The following is an 18,821-nucleotide window of genomic DNA, read 5'->3' as shown; positions in this document are numbered from 1 at the left end:
TTTGGTTACTTCATCTTCTTCCTCTTCTATTCTCTTTTCTTCCTCTTTTTCTTCTTGTTTCTGGTTTTCTGGTTTAGCTACAGCTTCTGAAACTGTAACATGTTATCAGAGCTGCTGTAGTTAAATTGATTTGGTTCCGAAAACAAGAAATCTGCTGGTTACGATCTAGAAGCTCTCTTTCTTGGTGTGTAGCCACTCATTGCTGCAACTGCTATTATCTAATCCCTAATGGAGTGATTTACTGTTCGTGAAGATCGACTTTACTAATACTGTTGAAGTGTGTGGCTGGTTGCTTGATGATTTGAAGCCGCCGCCTCTCTTACTCCTATTTTACCCAAACTATATGACGGTGGTCAGGTTTGAGGCTGCTGTTCCTAACTTTTGATCTTAGTTAGTAATGCTTTTGATGTCCAATAGAGGTTGATTGATGCCTATATGTGCTCGCTGCCGATATAGTTTATTGATGCCTATATGTGCTTGCTGCTCTATCCAAATATATGTTCAGATCTGATTTGTGGAATGGGATTATTGGATTGAATGCTAAGTTCCAGATCTAAATTGTATTACTACCTGTCTGGATACGTTCATACTCTTGCTTGCTAGTCATTCGACTTGATTGTCATGGCTGGTACTACACCTGCTAGTATTTCTACTGTTTCTCCTACTATTACTTCTTCTACATCGGATAATATCAATGTCCAGATCACCTCTATCAAGCTCAAAGGGAACTCGAACTATCTTCTTTGGGCTCAGTCTGTTAAGGTGTATTTGTTGGCTAAGGGCAAACTGAGCTATACCACCTCTGAGGCTCCTTTGTCTTCTGATGCTAATTATAATAACTGGATAAAGGAGAATGCCTTGATTCTAATCTGGTTGTGGAACAGTATGGAACCAGATGTAGCTGCCAATGTCATGTTCCATTCTACAGCTGAGGGAGTGTGGGATGATATGAAGGAAACATACTCCCAAGAGAAGAACATAATACGGATTTATAACATATATGAGAAGCTCTTCCAGTTTTGTCAATCTGACAAATCCCTCTCTGAGTATTACAGTGCCTTTAAGGGAATGGTGGAAGAGCTTAATGTATCCCAGCCTCTGACTACTGATATTGAGAAGTTGAAGGCTCAGTGGAACGAGTTCTTCGTTTCCAAATTTTTGGCCGGTCTGAACAATGATCTGAAGGCAGTGAAGGGCCATCTACTTGCTGGTGATACAGTCCCTACTCTGAATAATGCCTTCTCACGACTAAAGTGTATCACCTCCTCATCCAAATCTGATCAGACTTCCAGAGATAATTCTGCATTCTTTGCTAATCGTGGTCGTGGTCGCGATCGTGGAGGACGTGGTCCTATGGGTCGAGGTTCTAGTGGACAGTCCTCGGATCGCACAGGTCGCCAGTGTACTTACTGTGGAAAATCTAACCATACTATAGAGACATGCTGGGCCAAGTATGGCAAGCCAGAGTGGGCAACTTAGTTAGGCAATCATGCAGTGTCCGATGATGGTACTGACACTGTGTCTTCAGCGACTACTACACCTATACCTTCTTCAGGAGATTCTTCTACTAGTATGCGCGATGACATCAGCCAGTTACTCCGGCGCTTGCACTATTTTGAGGCCTCTTCTAGTACATCCAATGGTGCCTCCACATCCGCTGCTACCCATGCTCATGCAGATACATCAGCCCTTCTTTCCACTACATCTACCCCCTAGATCATTGATTCAGGTGCTTCTGCTCATATGACTAGTAAGTCATCACTTTTTCAGACCTTCTCATCTAGTACTAGTTCTACATCTGTCATTCTTGCTAATGGTACATCTACCCCTGTTATTGGACACTATTTCACCTACTCCTTTATTGCATTTATCTTTTGTATTACATGTACCTCAATTTTCGTTCAGTCTTCTTTCTATGAGTCAATTGACTAGATCTCTCAATTTCTCAGTAACCTTCTTTCCCTCTCACTATATTTTTCAGGATCTTCACTCGAGGAAGACGATTGGTGGAGGGCGTGAAAAGGATGGATTGTATTACCTCAACAGTGGTTGTCCTCCCACTTCTGTTGCCGCTACTACTGTTGGGGATGTCTCTCCATTCCAACGGCACTGTCGTCTAAGACACTTGGCCTTACGTCGATTACAGTTTTTATTTCCTAGTTTTAAATGTCTCTAGATTAGACTGTGGGGCTTGTGAGTTGGGTAAACATCATCGGGTATCTTTTCCATCTCAATCAGTGTCTCGTAGTCCGTCGTTGTTTTCATTAGTTCATTCTGATGTATGGGGTCCTTGCAGAGTTAGTAATAGGTTTGGCTTTCGCTATTTTGTTACATTTGTGGATGATCATTCTCGCCTCACATAGCTTTACATGTTAAAGGACAGATCTGATTTTCCATCTATGTTTCAAAAATTCTATAATGAAATAAAAACTCAGTTTGGCATTTCCATTAAGATTTTTCGTTCTGATAATGCTTTAGAATATGCTCAAAATGATACTTCTGACTTTTGTGATACCCATGGCATGATTCATCAGACTAGTTGTGCCTATGCCCCACAGCAAAATGGGGTTGCTGAGGGTAAGAACTGGCACCTCCTTGAGGTAGCTCGTGTTATTATGATTCATATGCATGTGCCTTAGTATTTTTGGAATGATGGGGTTTTAACTGCATGTCATTTGATTAACCGCATGCCTTCTTCTGTTCTATCAAATAGGTCTCCCTTCTCGCTCTTATTTCCCAATCTACCTAGTTTTCCTCTTCCTCTCCGGGTTTTTGGGTGTGTGTGCTTTGTTCACAATCTTCACATGCACGTTGATAAGTTGTCTCCAAGGGCTACTAAATGTATCTTTCTGGGCTACTCTCGTACCCAAAAAGGATACAAGTGCTATGATCCTGTTACTCACAGGAACTTTGTTAGTGCCGATGTGACCTTTTTTTAAGGCACATCATTCTTTTCTCCACAGGTATCTCAGCCTACTGAGGAGTGGACATCTCCCTCTCCTCCACCCAATCCATCTTTTATACCGATTCCTGATACTCTTAGTACCAGTGCACCTGTTCCACCTCCTTTACAGGTTTATCAATGCAGGACAAAGGTTGGATAGTTCAGTGGCGAGGTTATTGATCCGGCTGCAACACATTCACTTCCTCCACCGCTACCTTCCTCGGGTAAAGCTCCTCTTTCTGTTCCATCTGATGACTTACCAATTGCTCGCAAAAAAGGTATACGTTTTTGTACTAAAAAAATCCTTGGTTGTATACCCAACTGATAATTTTATGTCTATCTTTCACCTTCCACCTTTTATTCATGGCCTTACTCTATCTCTCTCTACTAACCTTGTTCCCTGTACTCATACTGAGGCTCTCTGTATTCCTGGATGGAAGGGTGCCATGGATGTAGAAATGGATGCTTTCTTGGGTCATGGTACCTAGAGTCTGGTAGACTTACCTCCTGGTAAGGACCTGGTGAAATGTCGTTGGGTATACACTATAAAGTATCATTTTGATGGCTCTGTTGAGCGGTTGAAGGCTCGTCTGGTTGTCAAGGGGTATACTCAGACTTATGGTATTGATTACTTTGAGACCTTCTCCCCGGTTGCTCGACTTAATTCTGTTTGTGTTCTTATTTCTCTTATTGTCAACTTTGATTGGCCTTTATTTCAGTTGGATATCAAGAATGCCTTCTTGTATGGTGATCTACAGGAGGAAGTTTATATGGAGCAACCTCCCGGGTATGTTGCTCAGGGGGAGAGTACAGATCGAGTGTGTCATTTGTACAAAGCGATCTATGTCTCAAACAATCTCCTCGGGCATGGTTTGATAAGTTCAGTGCTACCATTGTCACTTCTGGGTTTTCTCAGTGTTACTCTGATCACTCTATGTTTGTTCGCCGCAGGTGTGACAAGCTGGTTGTGTTGGTAGTGTATATTGATGATATCATCCTGACTGGTAATGATGAGGTAGGAATTTCCGAAGTGAAAAGTCATCTCCAACATCATTTTTAGACAAAGGATCTAGGCCAACTTCATTATTTCCTTGGGATTGACGTAATCCGGAGCAAAAAAGGGACCAGTCTATCCCAAAGGAAGTATGTAGTGGACCTCTTATCTGATACTAGGATGCTCGCACCCAAACTTGTTAATATCCCTATGGATCCTCACCAAAAGTTTGGTGTTGATGATGGTGAACCTCTTTAGGATATACATCAGTACAGAAGTCTAATTGGCAAGCTAATTTACCTTACTGTGACTCGTCCTTACATCTATGCTGTTGGAGTTCTCAGTTAGTTCATGCAGTCTCCTCAAAAGGCTCATTGGGACGCTGTTGTTCGTGTTCTTCGCTATTTGAAGAGGGCCCCTGGAAAAGGGTTAGTTTATCGTCCTAATCATCACATGGATCTACTTGGCTACTCTGATGCTGATTGGGTTGGCTCTGCTAGTGATTGAAGATCTACCATTGGATATTGTACCTTTGTTAGAGGTAATTTGATCACGTGGCGTAGCAAGAAACATACCACTATTGCCTGGTCTAGTGCAGAGGCAGAATACAAAGCTATGGCTCATACTACTGCTGAGCTGATGTGGTTGCATTCGTTACCAATGGAGTTGGGATTTCCAGTAACCAAACCTATGCAGATGCATTGTGACAACCAAGCTGCTATGTATATTGCTAGCAATCCGGTCTTCCATGAGAGGACCAAATATATAGAGGTGGACTGTCACTTTGTTCGTGATGTTGTTCTAAAGAAGCTGATTGAGATTCCGTTTGTTTCATCAAAGAATCAGTTGGCTGATATATTCACTAAGTCCTTATTTGCTCTTAGCTTTCGCAGTGGTTGTACCAAGCTAAGCATGGGAGATTTATATGCTCCAGCTTGAGGGGGAGTGTTGAACTTGGTGTTATTCCCAAATAGGGAATAGAGCTAAGTAGCGCCTACGACAGGGACAGGATTGTCCTTGTCTCAGTTGTTTGGGGTTTTTTGGGTTTTTCCCTCATGTATGTGGGGGTTCTTTTGTCTTTCTTCTTGACCTAAAGTTATATATACAATAAGAGAACCTAAGATTATATTCACATTGAATTAATCTCAGGTTGCTCTCCATTCTTGAGACTTCCTTTGGTTACTTCATCTTCTTCCTCCTCTCTTCTCTTTTTTTCTTCTTGCTTCTGGTTTTCTGGTTTAGCTACAGCTTCTGAAACTGTAACAATATCCCATTGAAAGATGGGCGATGAGGATGATGAAGACGAGATGACAGTTGGTGCAACGGCCATCAATATGAAACAGAGTTGCAGAGCTTTGCTGTGAAGAAAGTATGAAAGTTGAATGGAGAAGGAAGAAAGATGAAAGAATGGGATAAGAAGACTTCGCCTACAGAGAACCCTTCGGAAGGAACCATCGCCTGAGAACTCCACAATCGCCTGAGAGTTTTGCCTCCAGAGAACCAAACCTATCCAAGTGAGGATATCTTGAACACAGTAGGGGAAAAATTGGATTTTCAGAAAAATTATATCCACTTAATAGACTAACCCTCAAAAGATGCTCACGGTGTTAGTTTTTTGGGTTTAAATGTAATAAATGAAATTCAAAGGAGGAGGACGTAATATAGGCAAAAGCGAGGGGAGGTAGATGTAAATCACCCAAAAAAATATTTATGTACCAAAAAAAAATTTCGACTCTGTGAGGTCATAGATCGGCTTCTAATGTTTAACATATAAAAAATCTATAAGCATCCAATAAGTATTTATGTACTATTTAAAAAAAATGGTTTCAGAGAAAGAACTTTACCTTCCTTAAGCTTTGAATGTATAGATTTTGTAGAAGTCCAATGAAAGTCAAAGAGTGTGATGATGTAGCTAATTAGAGGATGGAAGGAGTGTTTTCCCTTCAAAATAGGCTCCTTGAACCGAAATCACCGAGATAGCCGAGACCTCGACGAGATGGAGTATTTATAACATGTGGGTTGTACCATTTCGGCGAGACGCCGGAATGGTAGCAAAACTTTGTCCAAACTACAGAAATTTCGACCGAAATGTTGTACGACCCTTAATTCGTAGGTACTTTCGTTTCGGTAAAAGAAAATACCGAAATTTCGCCGAAATTTTGGCACGATTTCGAACCATGATAGAAATCCTCATATTTTATAGCCCTTGCTTTTCCTATTTTTTACCTTCGTTTCTATTGAATATATACCTTTTGAAATCATCTTCGTCTTTTGTCCTTTTCTAAGTTTTAAAACTGAATTTCTTAATTGTTGTATGAGCGTCCTCACCCCACCATCAAGTTTCCCGTGATGAGAGGTCGTATTCCTTTAGATTCACCCAGAACCTCTTTAGTTGTATTTCTAGTATAAGCAACCATCTCATTCCACATTATATTTGGGTTACCATCTAAATCCCACCTTCCATGTTAAACTAATTTATCAGTAAATGTCTTTAAAATTTCACCCTGTAAGTTCCACCATCTTATCCTTAGGCAAATAATCTCACAACTCTTACAATTCAGCGTTTAAAACACATATTTAAGGTCATTAATCTATGTTGCATAGTTAGGCTCTCCTAGTATAAACTCACAATCTTTACATGATATTTATCAGCTCGTCTAGTTATAAAGAAGTCTATTTGGTCACTACGTTGTCCACTTTTGAAAGTTATTAGATGCTCCTCTCTTTTTGAAATATGTGCTTACTACTAATAAATTGAAGGCAACCGCAAAATCTAAAACTGAAGTCCCCTCCTCATTTCTATCTCCAAAACCAAAACCTCCATGAAATCTTCCATAGCTTCTATTACCCCTTCCAACATGCCCAATTCTTTTCCTTTTGGCTAATATCTTGAATTAAATCATCCATGCGTTTCCAAGATTGATTCTGAGTGCTTTCATCCAATCCTATGGGGGGTGCGTAAACACTAAAATATTAATCCTATCACTAATCCTTTTAACATATACGACATCATTTTTTGAATCTTTATCTACTATTATTCCCACTCCAATTTTGTTATTTGTATCCTCATTATCCCACTCCATTTTTAAGCCTTAGCCCCTTTTACCCTTCCACTTCATTTCTTTTAAACAACCTATATTAATTCTTCTTCTTTTCATTACATCTACCAAATCTAGACTCTTTCCCATTTAAGTTCCCAAGTTCCAAGATGCTAATCTAATCCTCCGCTCCTGGGCTAGCTTCTTTACCCGTCCATGGTACAAAAGCCCTTGCCTATTTGTCAATGCACCCAGGTCACAATGCAGCCTTCCAGGGAACGCCCAAACATAAAGTCGACAGGACATAATTCTTCGGAGTCATTGTTGCATGAAATCCATGGGAAAGAATGCTCCTTTATACACACCGAGTCGCATTCCATCCAAACCTTATCAAGCCCCAGTTCAAACACAAGTATCAGTTCTTATTAAAAAAAAAAAGAAGAAGCTGAAATTTCTTTCTCTGTAGCCACACCCACATACATTCTAAAACTTCTGAGATGAGAAGCAGAGGAAGATCTAAAAATCCTACCAGCCCCCGCGTGACCTGGGTTACCAATGGAACTTGCATCAATTCATTCCACGCAATTTATTTTCATATACGTATGGGCAGATAAAATGGCCATGAAAGAATAGGCAGATAACACATAAAAGCATGGTGCAACAACAGAACACAATCAGCATTTTATCTTTCAAGACAATGTGTGAGTAGCCACCAATTAGATACCAAACAGTAAACAAAAGAAAGGTTGATAGGACATGCTTTTCAGATTTCGGCACAATGAAATTTGTGCATATAAAATAATATACAAACCTTCACCATACAGCCGTTCAAACCGAGCAACAATGTGCTTTCCATAAGTGTATTTCTTCAAAGCATGAAGATGAACTGTTATGCAATTCAGCAATCGTTCCCTTTTTTTATCAGTGCATATTTCAAGAATCTTCTGGACCACATAATTTGCAAATTGATCTTTCATCATTGCCTAGGACAAAGAATTCAAACATAAGAAAAGAAATATTTCAGAAAAAACAAGCTTCAGAATTGCAAAATATGATACAAAACACCTAAGGTTGTATGGAAACTACAAAATTTAATGCTAATGGAATTGGCACATTAATGGTGTGGCAGATTGGGCTCGTTACCTACTAATGGTTCCACATATTTGACCTTACCTTTATGTGCCAAACATCGGTTGACACCAAAAACTGTCAAGCTTCTATTCAATAGCGCTGGTGGATCATCTTGGCAATAAGTAGCTGTAGTAATTATCTTTCAAAACTGACAAGCTTACTCTCAATCATCATGATTAACCGGACCTTCGATTCTGTATCATGTCTCTGTCCTCATTACAGCCTCAATTCCAGACTAAGAGTAATTCTAACATTTTATTACTGAATACGGTTGTCAAGGCGAGCCAAGGCACTGACTAAGAGCCTCGGAACCTTGGAGCCTAGGGGCCTAGGCAATGGCCTTCTTGGTCAAGGTGTGCATCAAACAGGTTTCAGTTTAGTGCCTTTAAGGTTAATTAATACTTCCTATCTAACCAATATCTTAACCAAGTTATGTTTATATTTAGTCTCGTAGTAGTAACATTAAGTGTAAAGTAAAGAGAGGACATCAAACATGTCAATGATCAGGTGACCAAGAAAGTGTTCTTCCAAAGTATCTTACCCTTACTGAATTGCACAGCATCCATTGAAGAACTTCAAACTTTTATTCACCTAAATCATAATGTGAGCCAATGGCTCTTGCAAGCTATTTAAGGAGAAAACTAATAATAGTCCAAATCGGAATAGGAAAGCACAATCCTATTGCTAAGAAACATAATAATGAAAGGAAAACTTCTCGCGCAAGGTGAGAAAGTTCAAAGCCTATTTAACAACTTAAAATAAAAAATAACTAACTATGCCATGGTGTATCATATAGAGGAAGATGTACCATATAGAATTGAAGTGGGATGGACGAAGTGGAGGGTGTGTCTGGAGTTTTGAGTGACCGACAGTCGTGCAACCTGCTATGATGTGTACAGGCCATAGTTTTTTAAGGCGGTAAGGCGACGGAGGCGTTTGAAGGTCATTCGGAGCGCCTTAGCGATAAGGCGGGCATAAAGCGTTGCCTTATTGATTAAAGCGTTCCTGTATAATTTTTTTTTATAAAATAAATCTATTTGGCTCAAATCCTAGTTGAATCCTATTACTCATATGTTAAATAAATATTACAAGTTCATATTCATACTAATGTAAGATATTCATCAAGAAAACAAATCAATAAAGTGAATAAACTAAGTTCATCAATCATCAATCATCAATCATCAATCATCATAACATATTAACATATAATATAAATACATAATTATGAAACCAAATTATAAATATAAAGAAAAGAAGACATAAAAATACAAGTATTTATTATACATACCTCTACGATGCCAAAATGAGTGCTTAAGCCTTAAGGTCATCTACTATATTTTTACTCCTGTCAAAGAAGAATGAAGTTCACCGCTGTCAGAGCAAAATGGTTGCCTGGATCAGTGGTTCTTCCTTGTTCTTTGATTCCTTCTCAAAGCCCTTTCTTAAAACCCTTGACAAAATCCAAACCCTATTTGTGAATCGTGTTTTTGTTTTGTTTGTTTTGGTTATTTTTGGTGGAGTAAAGTTGATCTCATACATCTCAAGTGTTAACAAAACCATACACCTACCAATAAAAAATCTATATTTTGAATCTCCATCAAGTAATTTTAAAATGTGTTAAAAAAAAAAAAAAAAAAAAAACCCTTAAGGCGCCACTTCTTCACGTAAGGCGGAGCACTACCTTACCATCTCTAGACCGCATTAGCGCCAAAGCTCTGGTAAGGCGACGCCTTAGCAGCACCTTAAAAACTATGGTACGGGCAAAATGTTGGGCAGTTAAGAAGCGACATATTGATAAACTATGTGTAGTGGAAATGAGAATGTTAAGATGGATGTGCAGGAAAATTAGCAGGGATAAGGTAAGGAATGAATGTATTAGAACTAAGAGTTGGTCTCAAGATAAGAGTACCACCCTTGTCCTCAGTTTCCCTTAAATTAAGGAGTTCACTGACTTGGAGCCTATCAATGGGGAGCCTTTTGAACCTTTCCGTTTATGGGCTCAGAGGGGGGTTCAATCCAGCTACAATTCCCCTTTCTCTAGGAATTGAATAAAGTACAAGCAAGTACATTTAGGTACCTGAAAAAGTACATTTTGGGTGTCAATTGGCCTAGGGAAATTCCAACAATCTTAAGAAGCTGGAAAAGGAAGGATTTAGGAGTTGCCCCAATTCAAGAGAAGCTTTGAGAAAGTTTTTTGAGATGGTATGGCCATGTCCAAAGTAGGCCATTGGATGCACCTGTAAGGAGGAGTGACCTAATCTAGATAAAAGGATCCAAAAGAAATAGAGGCAAGCCAAAAATGACCATGGGAGAGGTAGTCAAGAAAGACATGCACGAATTAGGCTTTGTCTAGAATATGGAAGCAAACGTAGTGGTTTGGAGGGCTAAGATCCAGGTAGCGGACTCCCTTTAGCTGTGCCCTACTTCGTTAATGTTCTTAGTCTTTTTTTTTTTTCCTTTAAACTTTACTTTTCCTTTTCCTTTTCCTTGTCTTTTCTTGGATCCAGTGACCGACCTCATTAAGTTGGGATAACGCAATTGTTGTTGCCTTGGGCTTGGTCCCCATCGAGCTGGGCCTGGGTCTTCTTCTTGTTCTTGCGGGAGTATGTAATATAATCCTTGGCCGAATGCTACCAAAAGCCACCTGAAACATGTAAGAAGGGAGTGAACTGTCAAAACCAGACCTAGTGATAGAGTGAGACCAAGGAATAGTCAAAACCAGACCTAGTCATAGGTATGAGACCAATGGTATTCCTTGGTCTCAATCTCACAATAAAGGCTTTTCCAGATCGAAACTCATCAGGGTAAGTCAATCCTTTGAGTATAACACGTCACCAAATCTCAGACCGAATGGTCCAGGAACAAAGGAAATCCAACTACTTTTTCTCTTCCCAAGCTACCGCCCAAAACAGGGGAGGGAAAAAAAAAAGAGAAGATGGAAGAGAGATCTGACCTGAAGGAAGATCAGATATGGAGTCATGCAGGAAAGCAAGGAAGGAAGAAGAAAAAAGGGGGGGGGGGGGAGGGAGGGAGAATGAAAGGCCACATGGCCAGCACTTAAACAACTCAAGAGAGCTATGGCAGTGCATCTAAGGGGCGGGGTGGGGCCACTAGACTGACATAGCATCTTGCTGTTGGTTATAGGAATGTCTTGGGCTGCCCTAATGTGCCAAATGAGATAAAGAGGGCTATGGAAGTGCATCTGAGGAGCATGGTAGAAGCTAGGAAGGAGAAGAGGGCAGCCAAGGAAGACTTTGATGATGCATGTCTAGAGAGGGCCTGAGTTAGGGGACGAAGGATTATGATAGTGAGGAGCCTGATTTGGATGATGCAGAAACAGTAGACGAGGCTGCACAAATAAGGAGGGCAAGGGTAGAGAACAGAGTCTAGTTTAGGGCTGATTAGGAGATATTGATACAGAAGGCAAAGGGAGCTGGTTCATCTAGATAGGCTACAGAAGTGCCAGAGCCACAAGGGAGGAGGAGGAAGTTGAAGCACAGCGAGCCTAAGATTCCATTCAGAAGGACCCAGAGTGTGAGGGCTCCAGCCGCACCACCAGTCCATGACCCAGCTGTTGAGGTCCTTCAGTCGAACCCTACCCACTTTCCAAGATAGGAGTCACAAGACCGGAAACAAAAGATGTGGAAACAAATGTGGCCTATTATGAAGGAGAAATTGGGAGTCGCTTTCTCTAAGTGCGCTTTCTACCATAACATTCCAACCCATGCCACTATAGAGCTATACTATCAAAACATCTTAGATGAGAGATAGGTAAGGCTGGCCAGTTGTGAAAGGGCCAAAATATTTGAGATGTACAATGTTTACTTCCCGCATCACAAGGGGGAGTTGGTGGAGTATATTGAGGGCTTGAAGCCAATGTGTTAACACTACGGAGTCACCGTGATGCGTGATGGTTGGACTGGACCCACTAGATAGTCCATCATCAACTTCATGGTCTATTGTGATGGAAGGACTGTGTTCCTCAAGTCGGTTGATGCATCCAATGAAAAGAAGGATGCAAAGTATATTTACAAGCAGTTGAAATTAGTGATGAAGGATGTGGGGATAGAGAATGTGGTACAGGTTGTCACTGACAATGGGAGTAACTTTAAGAAGGCAGTGGAAAATTGATGAACAATCCTAGGTACTAACTCTTCTAGACTCCATTGCAACCCACTACATCGATCTCATGTTGAAAGACATCAGGAATCTGAGGCCTGTGAAAGAGGCGGTAGGGAGGGCAAGACAAGAGACTACCTTAGTCTACAATAATGTATTACCCTGCATATGTTGAGGAGCAAGTGTGGTGACGACTTGGTGAGGCCAAGGCTAACACACTTTGCAATAAACTACATCGCTTTGAAGAACTTTAAGAAAAAGAAGTCTGGACTTAGGTCCATGTTTTCTTCAAAGGATTGGTTCGACTGGGAGGGAACTAGTTCTTGTGGAGTTGGTGGAGTATATTGATATGTACAATGTTTACTTCCCGCATCACAAGGTGGAGTTGGTGGAGTATATTGAGGGCTTGAAGCCAATGTGTAAACACTACGGAGTCACCGTGATGTGTGATGGTTGGACTGGACCCACTAGACAGTCCATCAACTTCATGGTATATTGTGATGGGAGGACTGTGTTCCTCAAGTCGCTTGATGCATCCAATGAAAAGAATGATGCAAAGTATATTTAAAAGCAGTTGAAATTAGTGATAAAGGATGTGGGGATAGAGAATGTGGTACAGGTTGTCACTGACAACGGGAGTAACTTTAAGAGGGAAGTGGAAAATTGATGAAAAATCCTAGGTACTAACTCTTCTAGACTCCACTGCAACCCACTGCACCGATCTCATGTTGAAAAACATCGGGAACCTGAGGCTTGTGAAAGAGGAGGTAGAGGGGGCAAGATAGAGACTACCTTAGTCTACAATAATGTATTAGCCTTGCATATGTTGAGGAGAAAGTGTGGTGGTGACTTGGTGAGGCCATCACGCTCTTTGCATTAAACTTCATCGCTTTGAAGAGCTTTAAAACAAAGAAGTCTAGACTTAGGTCCATGTTTTCTTCCAAGGATTGGTTCAACTAGGAGGGGACTAGTTTTTGTGGAGGTCAGGCAGCCTAGGCCACCATTGCTAGTGACAAGTTTTGGGATGACTTTAAGAAGGTCGTAAAGATCTTAGACGCAGTTGTCATTGTCTTGAGAATGGTGGACTCAAAGAAGCCCACCTTACCACACTTGTGGGCTGCTATTAGTATGATCAAGATGTAGGTTGAGGCGACGTAAAGATGGGGTAACACAATGTTCATTTCCATTATTAGGGATCGTTGGCTGAGGTAACTCATGCAACCACTACATAGGGTTTTTACTTTATTCACCTCAATTCAACATACTTGCCAATTTTTCATTTAGTTTCTTATTCACTACTATGCGATTTTTCCAGCATAGTATCTGAATCCAAAGTACCAACACAAGCATTGACTTGCGATGACTCCAATGAGACAATATCTAATAGGTGCAGTTCACAAAGTGGAGAGGCTTGAGCTAGATGCAGATGCTTAGTTAGTGGTCAGTCAAGAGGTGAGAGGTGGGCATTGTTCGGTAGTTAATAACTTATATAATTATTAATTTAGCTTTGTGATGGACGGCCGGTAGGAATAGGGCAGAATCTCTGAGATGAACTCAAAGTTGCAGGGAAGGGAGAGAAGATTTGCACAAGAATGGGAGGAGAAGAGAATCGCACACTACCCGCAGGCACTCAAACACTCAAACTCAATTCATTATTCAGTCTCTATTACTCAATCAATTGCATGGCATAAATAGTAAAAGAAAACCAACATTAAAGGAAACCTAGTCCAATTTGGAAACTCAAATTAATTGGAAAATAAATCTTAATAACTATCTCCTACTTAAGCTACCAGAAATAAAAGATTGCATGAGAATATAAATAAAATCCTAAAAGATCATACTGGTCAAAGACCTAAATTGGATCTGGTTTATCTCTGTTTGGATACCCAAATGGGTTTGGATTGGTAAATGGGTGTGCATCTACATCAACTCCCCTAGTGTTGAGAAAAACTCGTCCACAAGTTTTGTAGAACGAGAGAATCAACACCAGTCGATCAATATCCATACTTGCATGTATGAAGTCACCATCAAAACCATGATCGAATGCTATGAAATCCACGACACAAAGTTCAGTGGTGAAGTAGTGACTTGGGAAAATAAAATCTATCTGTTCACTAAAGAGTTCAACCGATTTAAAATTTTCCACAAGTTAATCTTCAATTTCCAACGATGCCATCTCATCTCCCACCATTGGTGACTCATCTTCTGGCTTGTCTACCTATTGCTCAATGGCTGAGATCACATAGTTGAAGGTAGTGTGTGTTTGGGCGTTGATGTCCATGCAATGTCGTTGAATCTCATCGAGCTTCTCTCGTATCAATTGCATTTGTTAACAGATACCCAATAAAAGGTCGAGATCCATCGGCTAGGTTTGCTATCCACAATCACTATGGATAGATATTCAAAGAAAGGAGTCAGTGGCAGAATGTAGGTTCAATTTACTTTTTTTTATTTTTATTTTTTGTAGAAGTTCAACTTGAAACGCAAAAAGAATGAGACATTACGTATTAAGGGGACAAGGGTATACTTGGAAAGGCAAGGAAAGAAGGTGTAGAGGTAATAAAAAGGTGGGGCAGGGGTAATTTAGGAATAAAAGAAGAAATAAAAAAAAAAGGGCAACTCATGCAATGTGGGGTTTTACCAACAAAAAAAGAAAGGAAGGTTTTCTGCATTCTCGCAAACAGAGAACCAGCTCTCTGCTCTGTCACCAAGGGAACCAGCGAAGGCTACACTGCACCACTGCAACAGAGGAGGGCCAACGAGAGAAAGAGGGAGGACTTCCAAGGAGCTGACGATGTCGAAGGAGGGGTTCACAACAAGGTACGTTCCTCTCTTTTTTCTTTTGGTTCGATCTTGTCTCTTTCTTCTCTTCTTCTTCTTCTATTCTTTTTCTTTTGCTGGTTGTCTTTTTCTTCACATCTTCTACTTCTTTTTTTCTTTTGATGTTCTGGACCTTTCACTCTTCCCTTCTTTTCATCGACTTCCTTTTTTTTTCATTTCTTTTCTTTTTTTCTGATTCCGCTTGCTTTCTCTGTTATTTCTCTCTGTCAACTTCTTCTTCTTCCCCTTTTTTTTTACTTGCTGCTGGTGAAACCCTAAGTGAGGGGTTCGATCAAAGGGAAAATGGAGAGAGAAGGGTGGTGGGGATTTGGTAGGGCAGACTCGAATGGAGGGTGGGTGATGAGCAGATTTATGTGTGAAATCTAGGGTAGTAAAACATGCATTTTACATATTTAGAATGGAGCTACCTTGGGTTTTACTCTCTTTTTGCAGGTTTTATATTTTCAAGGCCTTAAGGACTATCTGATGCTATATCTTCAATTTTACACGTAAAGAGATCCTATTTCTTTTCATGGTTGCGAAGAGGACGAAATTCTGAGCAAGATGGACGTGTTCAATTAAAAGTACACATTCGTTTGGTCACCCGTACAAATGATTATTCTTTTCGGGTCAGAAAAAGAATAATGGATCAGAACTGAACCGAGATGCAGAACCAGCCCGTTTGCAATTGTCCCAGAGGTACAAGGAATATTCCAAATGCCAACAAGGATCGATGGACCACATCCTTAAGTGATTGAAGACTTGTTTTTGATAACAACAACTACCTAGCGTAGTTGGTGAGCTATGGTGTATAAAATTCCCTTGCTCACCAAGAGGTCTCAAGTTCGAATCTCATGGTTGTCTTTTTTAGAGAATTTTGTTGAAGATTTCCTGCTTTTCACTCACTTAAAGCACTAAGGGCATGGAGGGGATTTCCACATCAAATTAGAAGCAAGCAAAATCGTGGAAGCAAGAAGAGAAGAAAAAAAAAAGGAAAGAAAAAAAAGGGAGAACCAAAGATTGTCCAAATCTTCTCTCTCCTCCACATCATCACCAAAGATTGTCCAAATCACACAAAGCAAGAAGAAAATCGTCCCTAGGAGAGAGAAAAAGAAGAAAAATAAATTAGAAAAAAAAAAAGGAAAGAAAATAAGCAAAAAATTATAGGAAATTTCTCAAAATTTATTTCTCTCTTCTCTCTCCTCCATCTTAGCACTTTTGGTCTCAAAAGATCTCACAATCAATTGTGGGTTTCTCTCTTTTAGGAAAGAGAAAATTGTTACCCTACCTCCCCATTCCCTATAAATACAACTCATGTAAGAGGAGGGAAGAAAATTCATTATTCTTCTAGTTTTTTTTTTGTTGCTCTCTCTTTCTCTTGCTCTCTCTTTAGTTTTAGTTCTTCTCTATTTTTGCTTTAATCACTTTTGTAATAGTTATTTTATTTCAATTAATGCAAGCACTCTTTTATTCTTATTCAGCCTTTTTATGTTTATGATTCATACAACTGAGTTGTAATTTTTTAAGTTATAGTTCTAGGCTTAGATCTAGGTGACAAGATCACGAGCCGTGGAGCAATTGTTTTTCAATTTCAAGCATTGATTCAAGCAAGTAGGTTCCTTCAGTAGTCTTCTCTCCCTCCTCTCATTCCCTCTTCTGACTACCCTTTCTTTCTTAATTTAGGATTTTTATTTTCAGTCGTTACATTATTGTTATCCCTTTCCCCCAAGGTTCATGGCTAGTGTATGTGTTGGCTTTGCCCCTCCTAGCCATAGAACCATCAATTTATTGTTTTTATTTTAGTTGTCTCCCTTTCCCTAAAGCCAAGTAGAATAACCCTTGTAAGAGTGACTCTCTGGTCAAGTAGGGAAGCTCATATTATGATGCATCCCTCGAGCTAAGTAGAGAAACCTACTTGTGAGTCTCTCCCTAGCTTTATCCCCTTTCTTTTACTTTATTTTTATTTCAGCATTTTTTTTCCTTTATTTATTTATTTTTTTTTTTAATTGCGTGGGTTGTTTATTTTTAGTTATTTAATTATTTAATTTTAATTGCGTGGCTTGCGTCTTCAAATTCTTAGATGACGAATGGTTAGGACGTTATTTTAGATACATATGTTTAGGACGGTAATTAGAATTAGATCACAACCATTAATCGGTTCACTTTCGCATTATTAAAAGAAATAAAAAAATAAAGTGGTTGCTCTCCCTGTATTCGACCCGTAGCTACACTGATCCGTACGCTTGCGGTTACATTTTAAATTTCAAACAAGTTTTTGGCGCCGTTGCCGGGGAGACAGTTCCATGTTATTTTTCACTTTCTTTTGGTAAATCGGAGTACTTTGTTTGCTTTGTTTTATATTTATCCTTTTCTTTTATTGAATTCCTAAGAAGAACAACTTGCAATAATAGTTGTATCAGTGGAGGTCGCCATGCCTCACAATATGATAAAGACAGGTTTCGCCCTGTAGCAGTACCTCAGGAATTGACCTGAGCAACCCCGGATCCCTGTCGGTAAGCTCCCAAAAAGCAAAAAATAAAAAATAAATAAAAAAAAATCATCAAAAAAAAAAAAATTTTTGCTATCCATTCTTTTGTGCTTGTCTTACTTTAGTTGTGGGTAGTTTTTCTGTTGCATGAGTGTTAAGTGGGTATGTAATACTAAGAATCGGTTAGAAAGAAGAGATCCAACAAGTAGTGACCCTATACGTTTGCTCTCTTTAAAACCCTTCAATATGGGAGACCAACAGCAAAACCCTTCACCTAAATCTCTGAAAGATAGGTTCTACCCTGCTAGAACAACCCAACCTTCCTGCATAGTTCTACCACAAGCCCAGGGCGGGCAATAATTTTGAACTCAAATATCAATACATCACTATGTTGCCCCACTTCCATGGGTTGACCTATGAGGATGCATGCCTATTTCTAAGGGAATTTGAAGAGGTATGTGTTCTAATTAAGATCCAACAACTTTCTGATGATGCTGTTAAGCTTAGGTTTATCACTTTTGCATTGAAAGACCAAGCTAAGAAGTGGTTGTATGGATTACCCACAAATTCCATAACCTCATGGGAACAGTTCATAGTTGTCTTCCTTAAGAAGTTTTTCCCAACTCACAAGACCAATAAGCTTAGAAGTGATATCCTTCAGTTTAGGCAAAAGCCTAGTGAGTCATTTCCAAACTTATAGAGAGATTCAAGGATCTACTTCAAGAATGCCCTCACCATGGCCTAGACCTATGGCATTTATGTCAAATAATTTATGAGGGTATTGATTACCCAACTAAACAAATGATAGAGTCTATGTGCCCTGAGGGATTCACATCCTTTACAGATGAAGGAAAGGCATGGGAATTCTTACTTGACTTAGCTGACAAAACCCGTGAGTGGGAATCAACCCAAGAGAGTGAAAGAACCATAGGAGGAAAAAGATATTTTGTGGATGGGATAGTAGCCAAGGAAGCCCATGTGGATAGCCTAATCAAGAGGATTGAGGCTATTGTTCCTAGAGAGCCATCATCAGTCAATTTGGTTAAGATTTGTACTTGGTGCCAATCCCCTGGACATGTCATAGAAGAATGCCCCAACACCTCTGGGGGCACTTCTAATGATAGTGTTAGTGCCTTATACCAGAATAATCCATATAGTAACACCTACAATCCAAGATGGAGAAATCACCTAAATTTCTCTTGGAATCAGGGCAACCAAGCAGGACCTTCCAATTTCTATAATCAAGGTCAACCTGGACCCCAAAGGCCTCCCTTTGCACAATAATCT

At 39.9% G+C, this 18,821-nt stretch overlaps 1 non-coding gene across 1 annotated transcript; it reads right to left on the bottom strand.

Annotated features, from left to right (window-relative positions):
- Positions 1-18,171: 18,171 nt before the first annotated feature.
- On the bottom strand, positions 18,172-18,277 carry LOC122090277. Its single transcript, XR_006143517.1, has one exon. It is a non-coding gene; the product is annotated as a small nucleolar RNA R71 (small nucleolar RNA).
- Positions 18,278-18,821: the final 544 nt, after the last annotated feature.

The sequence above is a fragment of the Macadamia integrifolia genome, chromosome 9, assembly GCF_013358625.1.
Source record: "Macadamia integrifolia cultivar HAES 741 chromosome 9, SCU_Mint_v3, whole genome shotgun sequence".
In the NCBI taxonomy this organism is placed as follows: domain Eukaryota; kingdom Viridiplantae; phylum Streptophyta; class Magnoliopsida; order Proteales; family Proteaceae; genus Macadamia; species Macadamia integrifolia.
The sequence above is the reverse complement of the archived record's forward strand: the minus strand, read 5'-3'. Positions and strand labels throughout refer to the sequence as shown.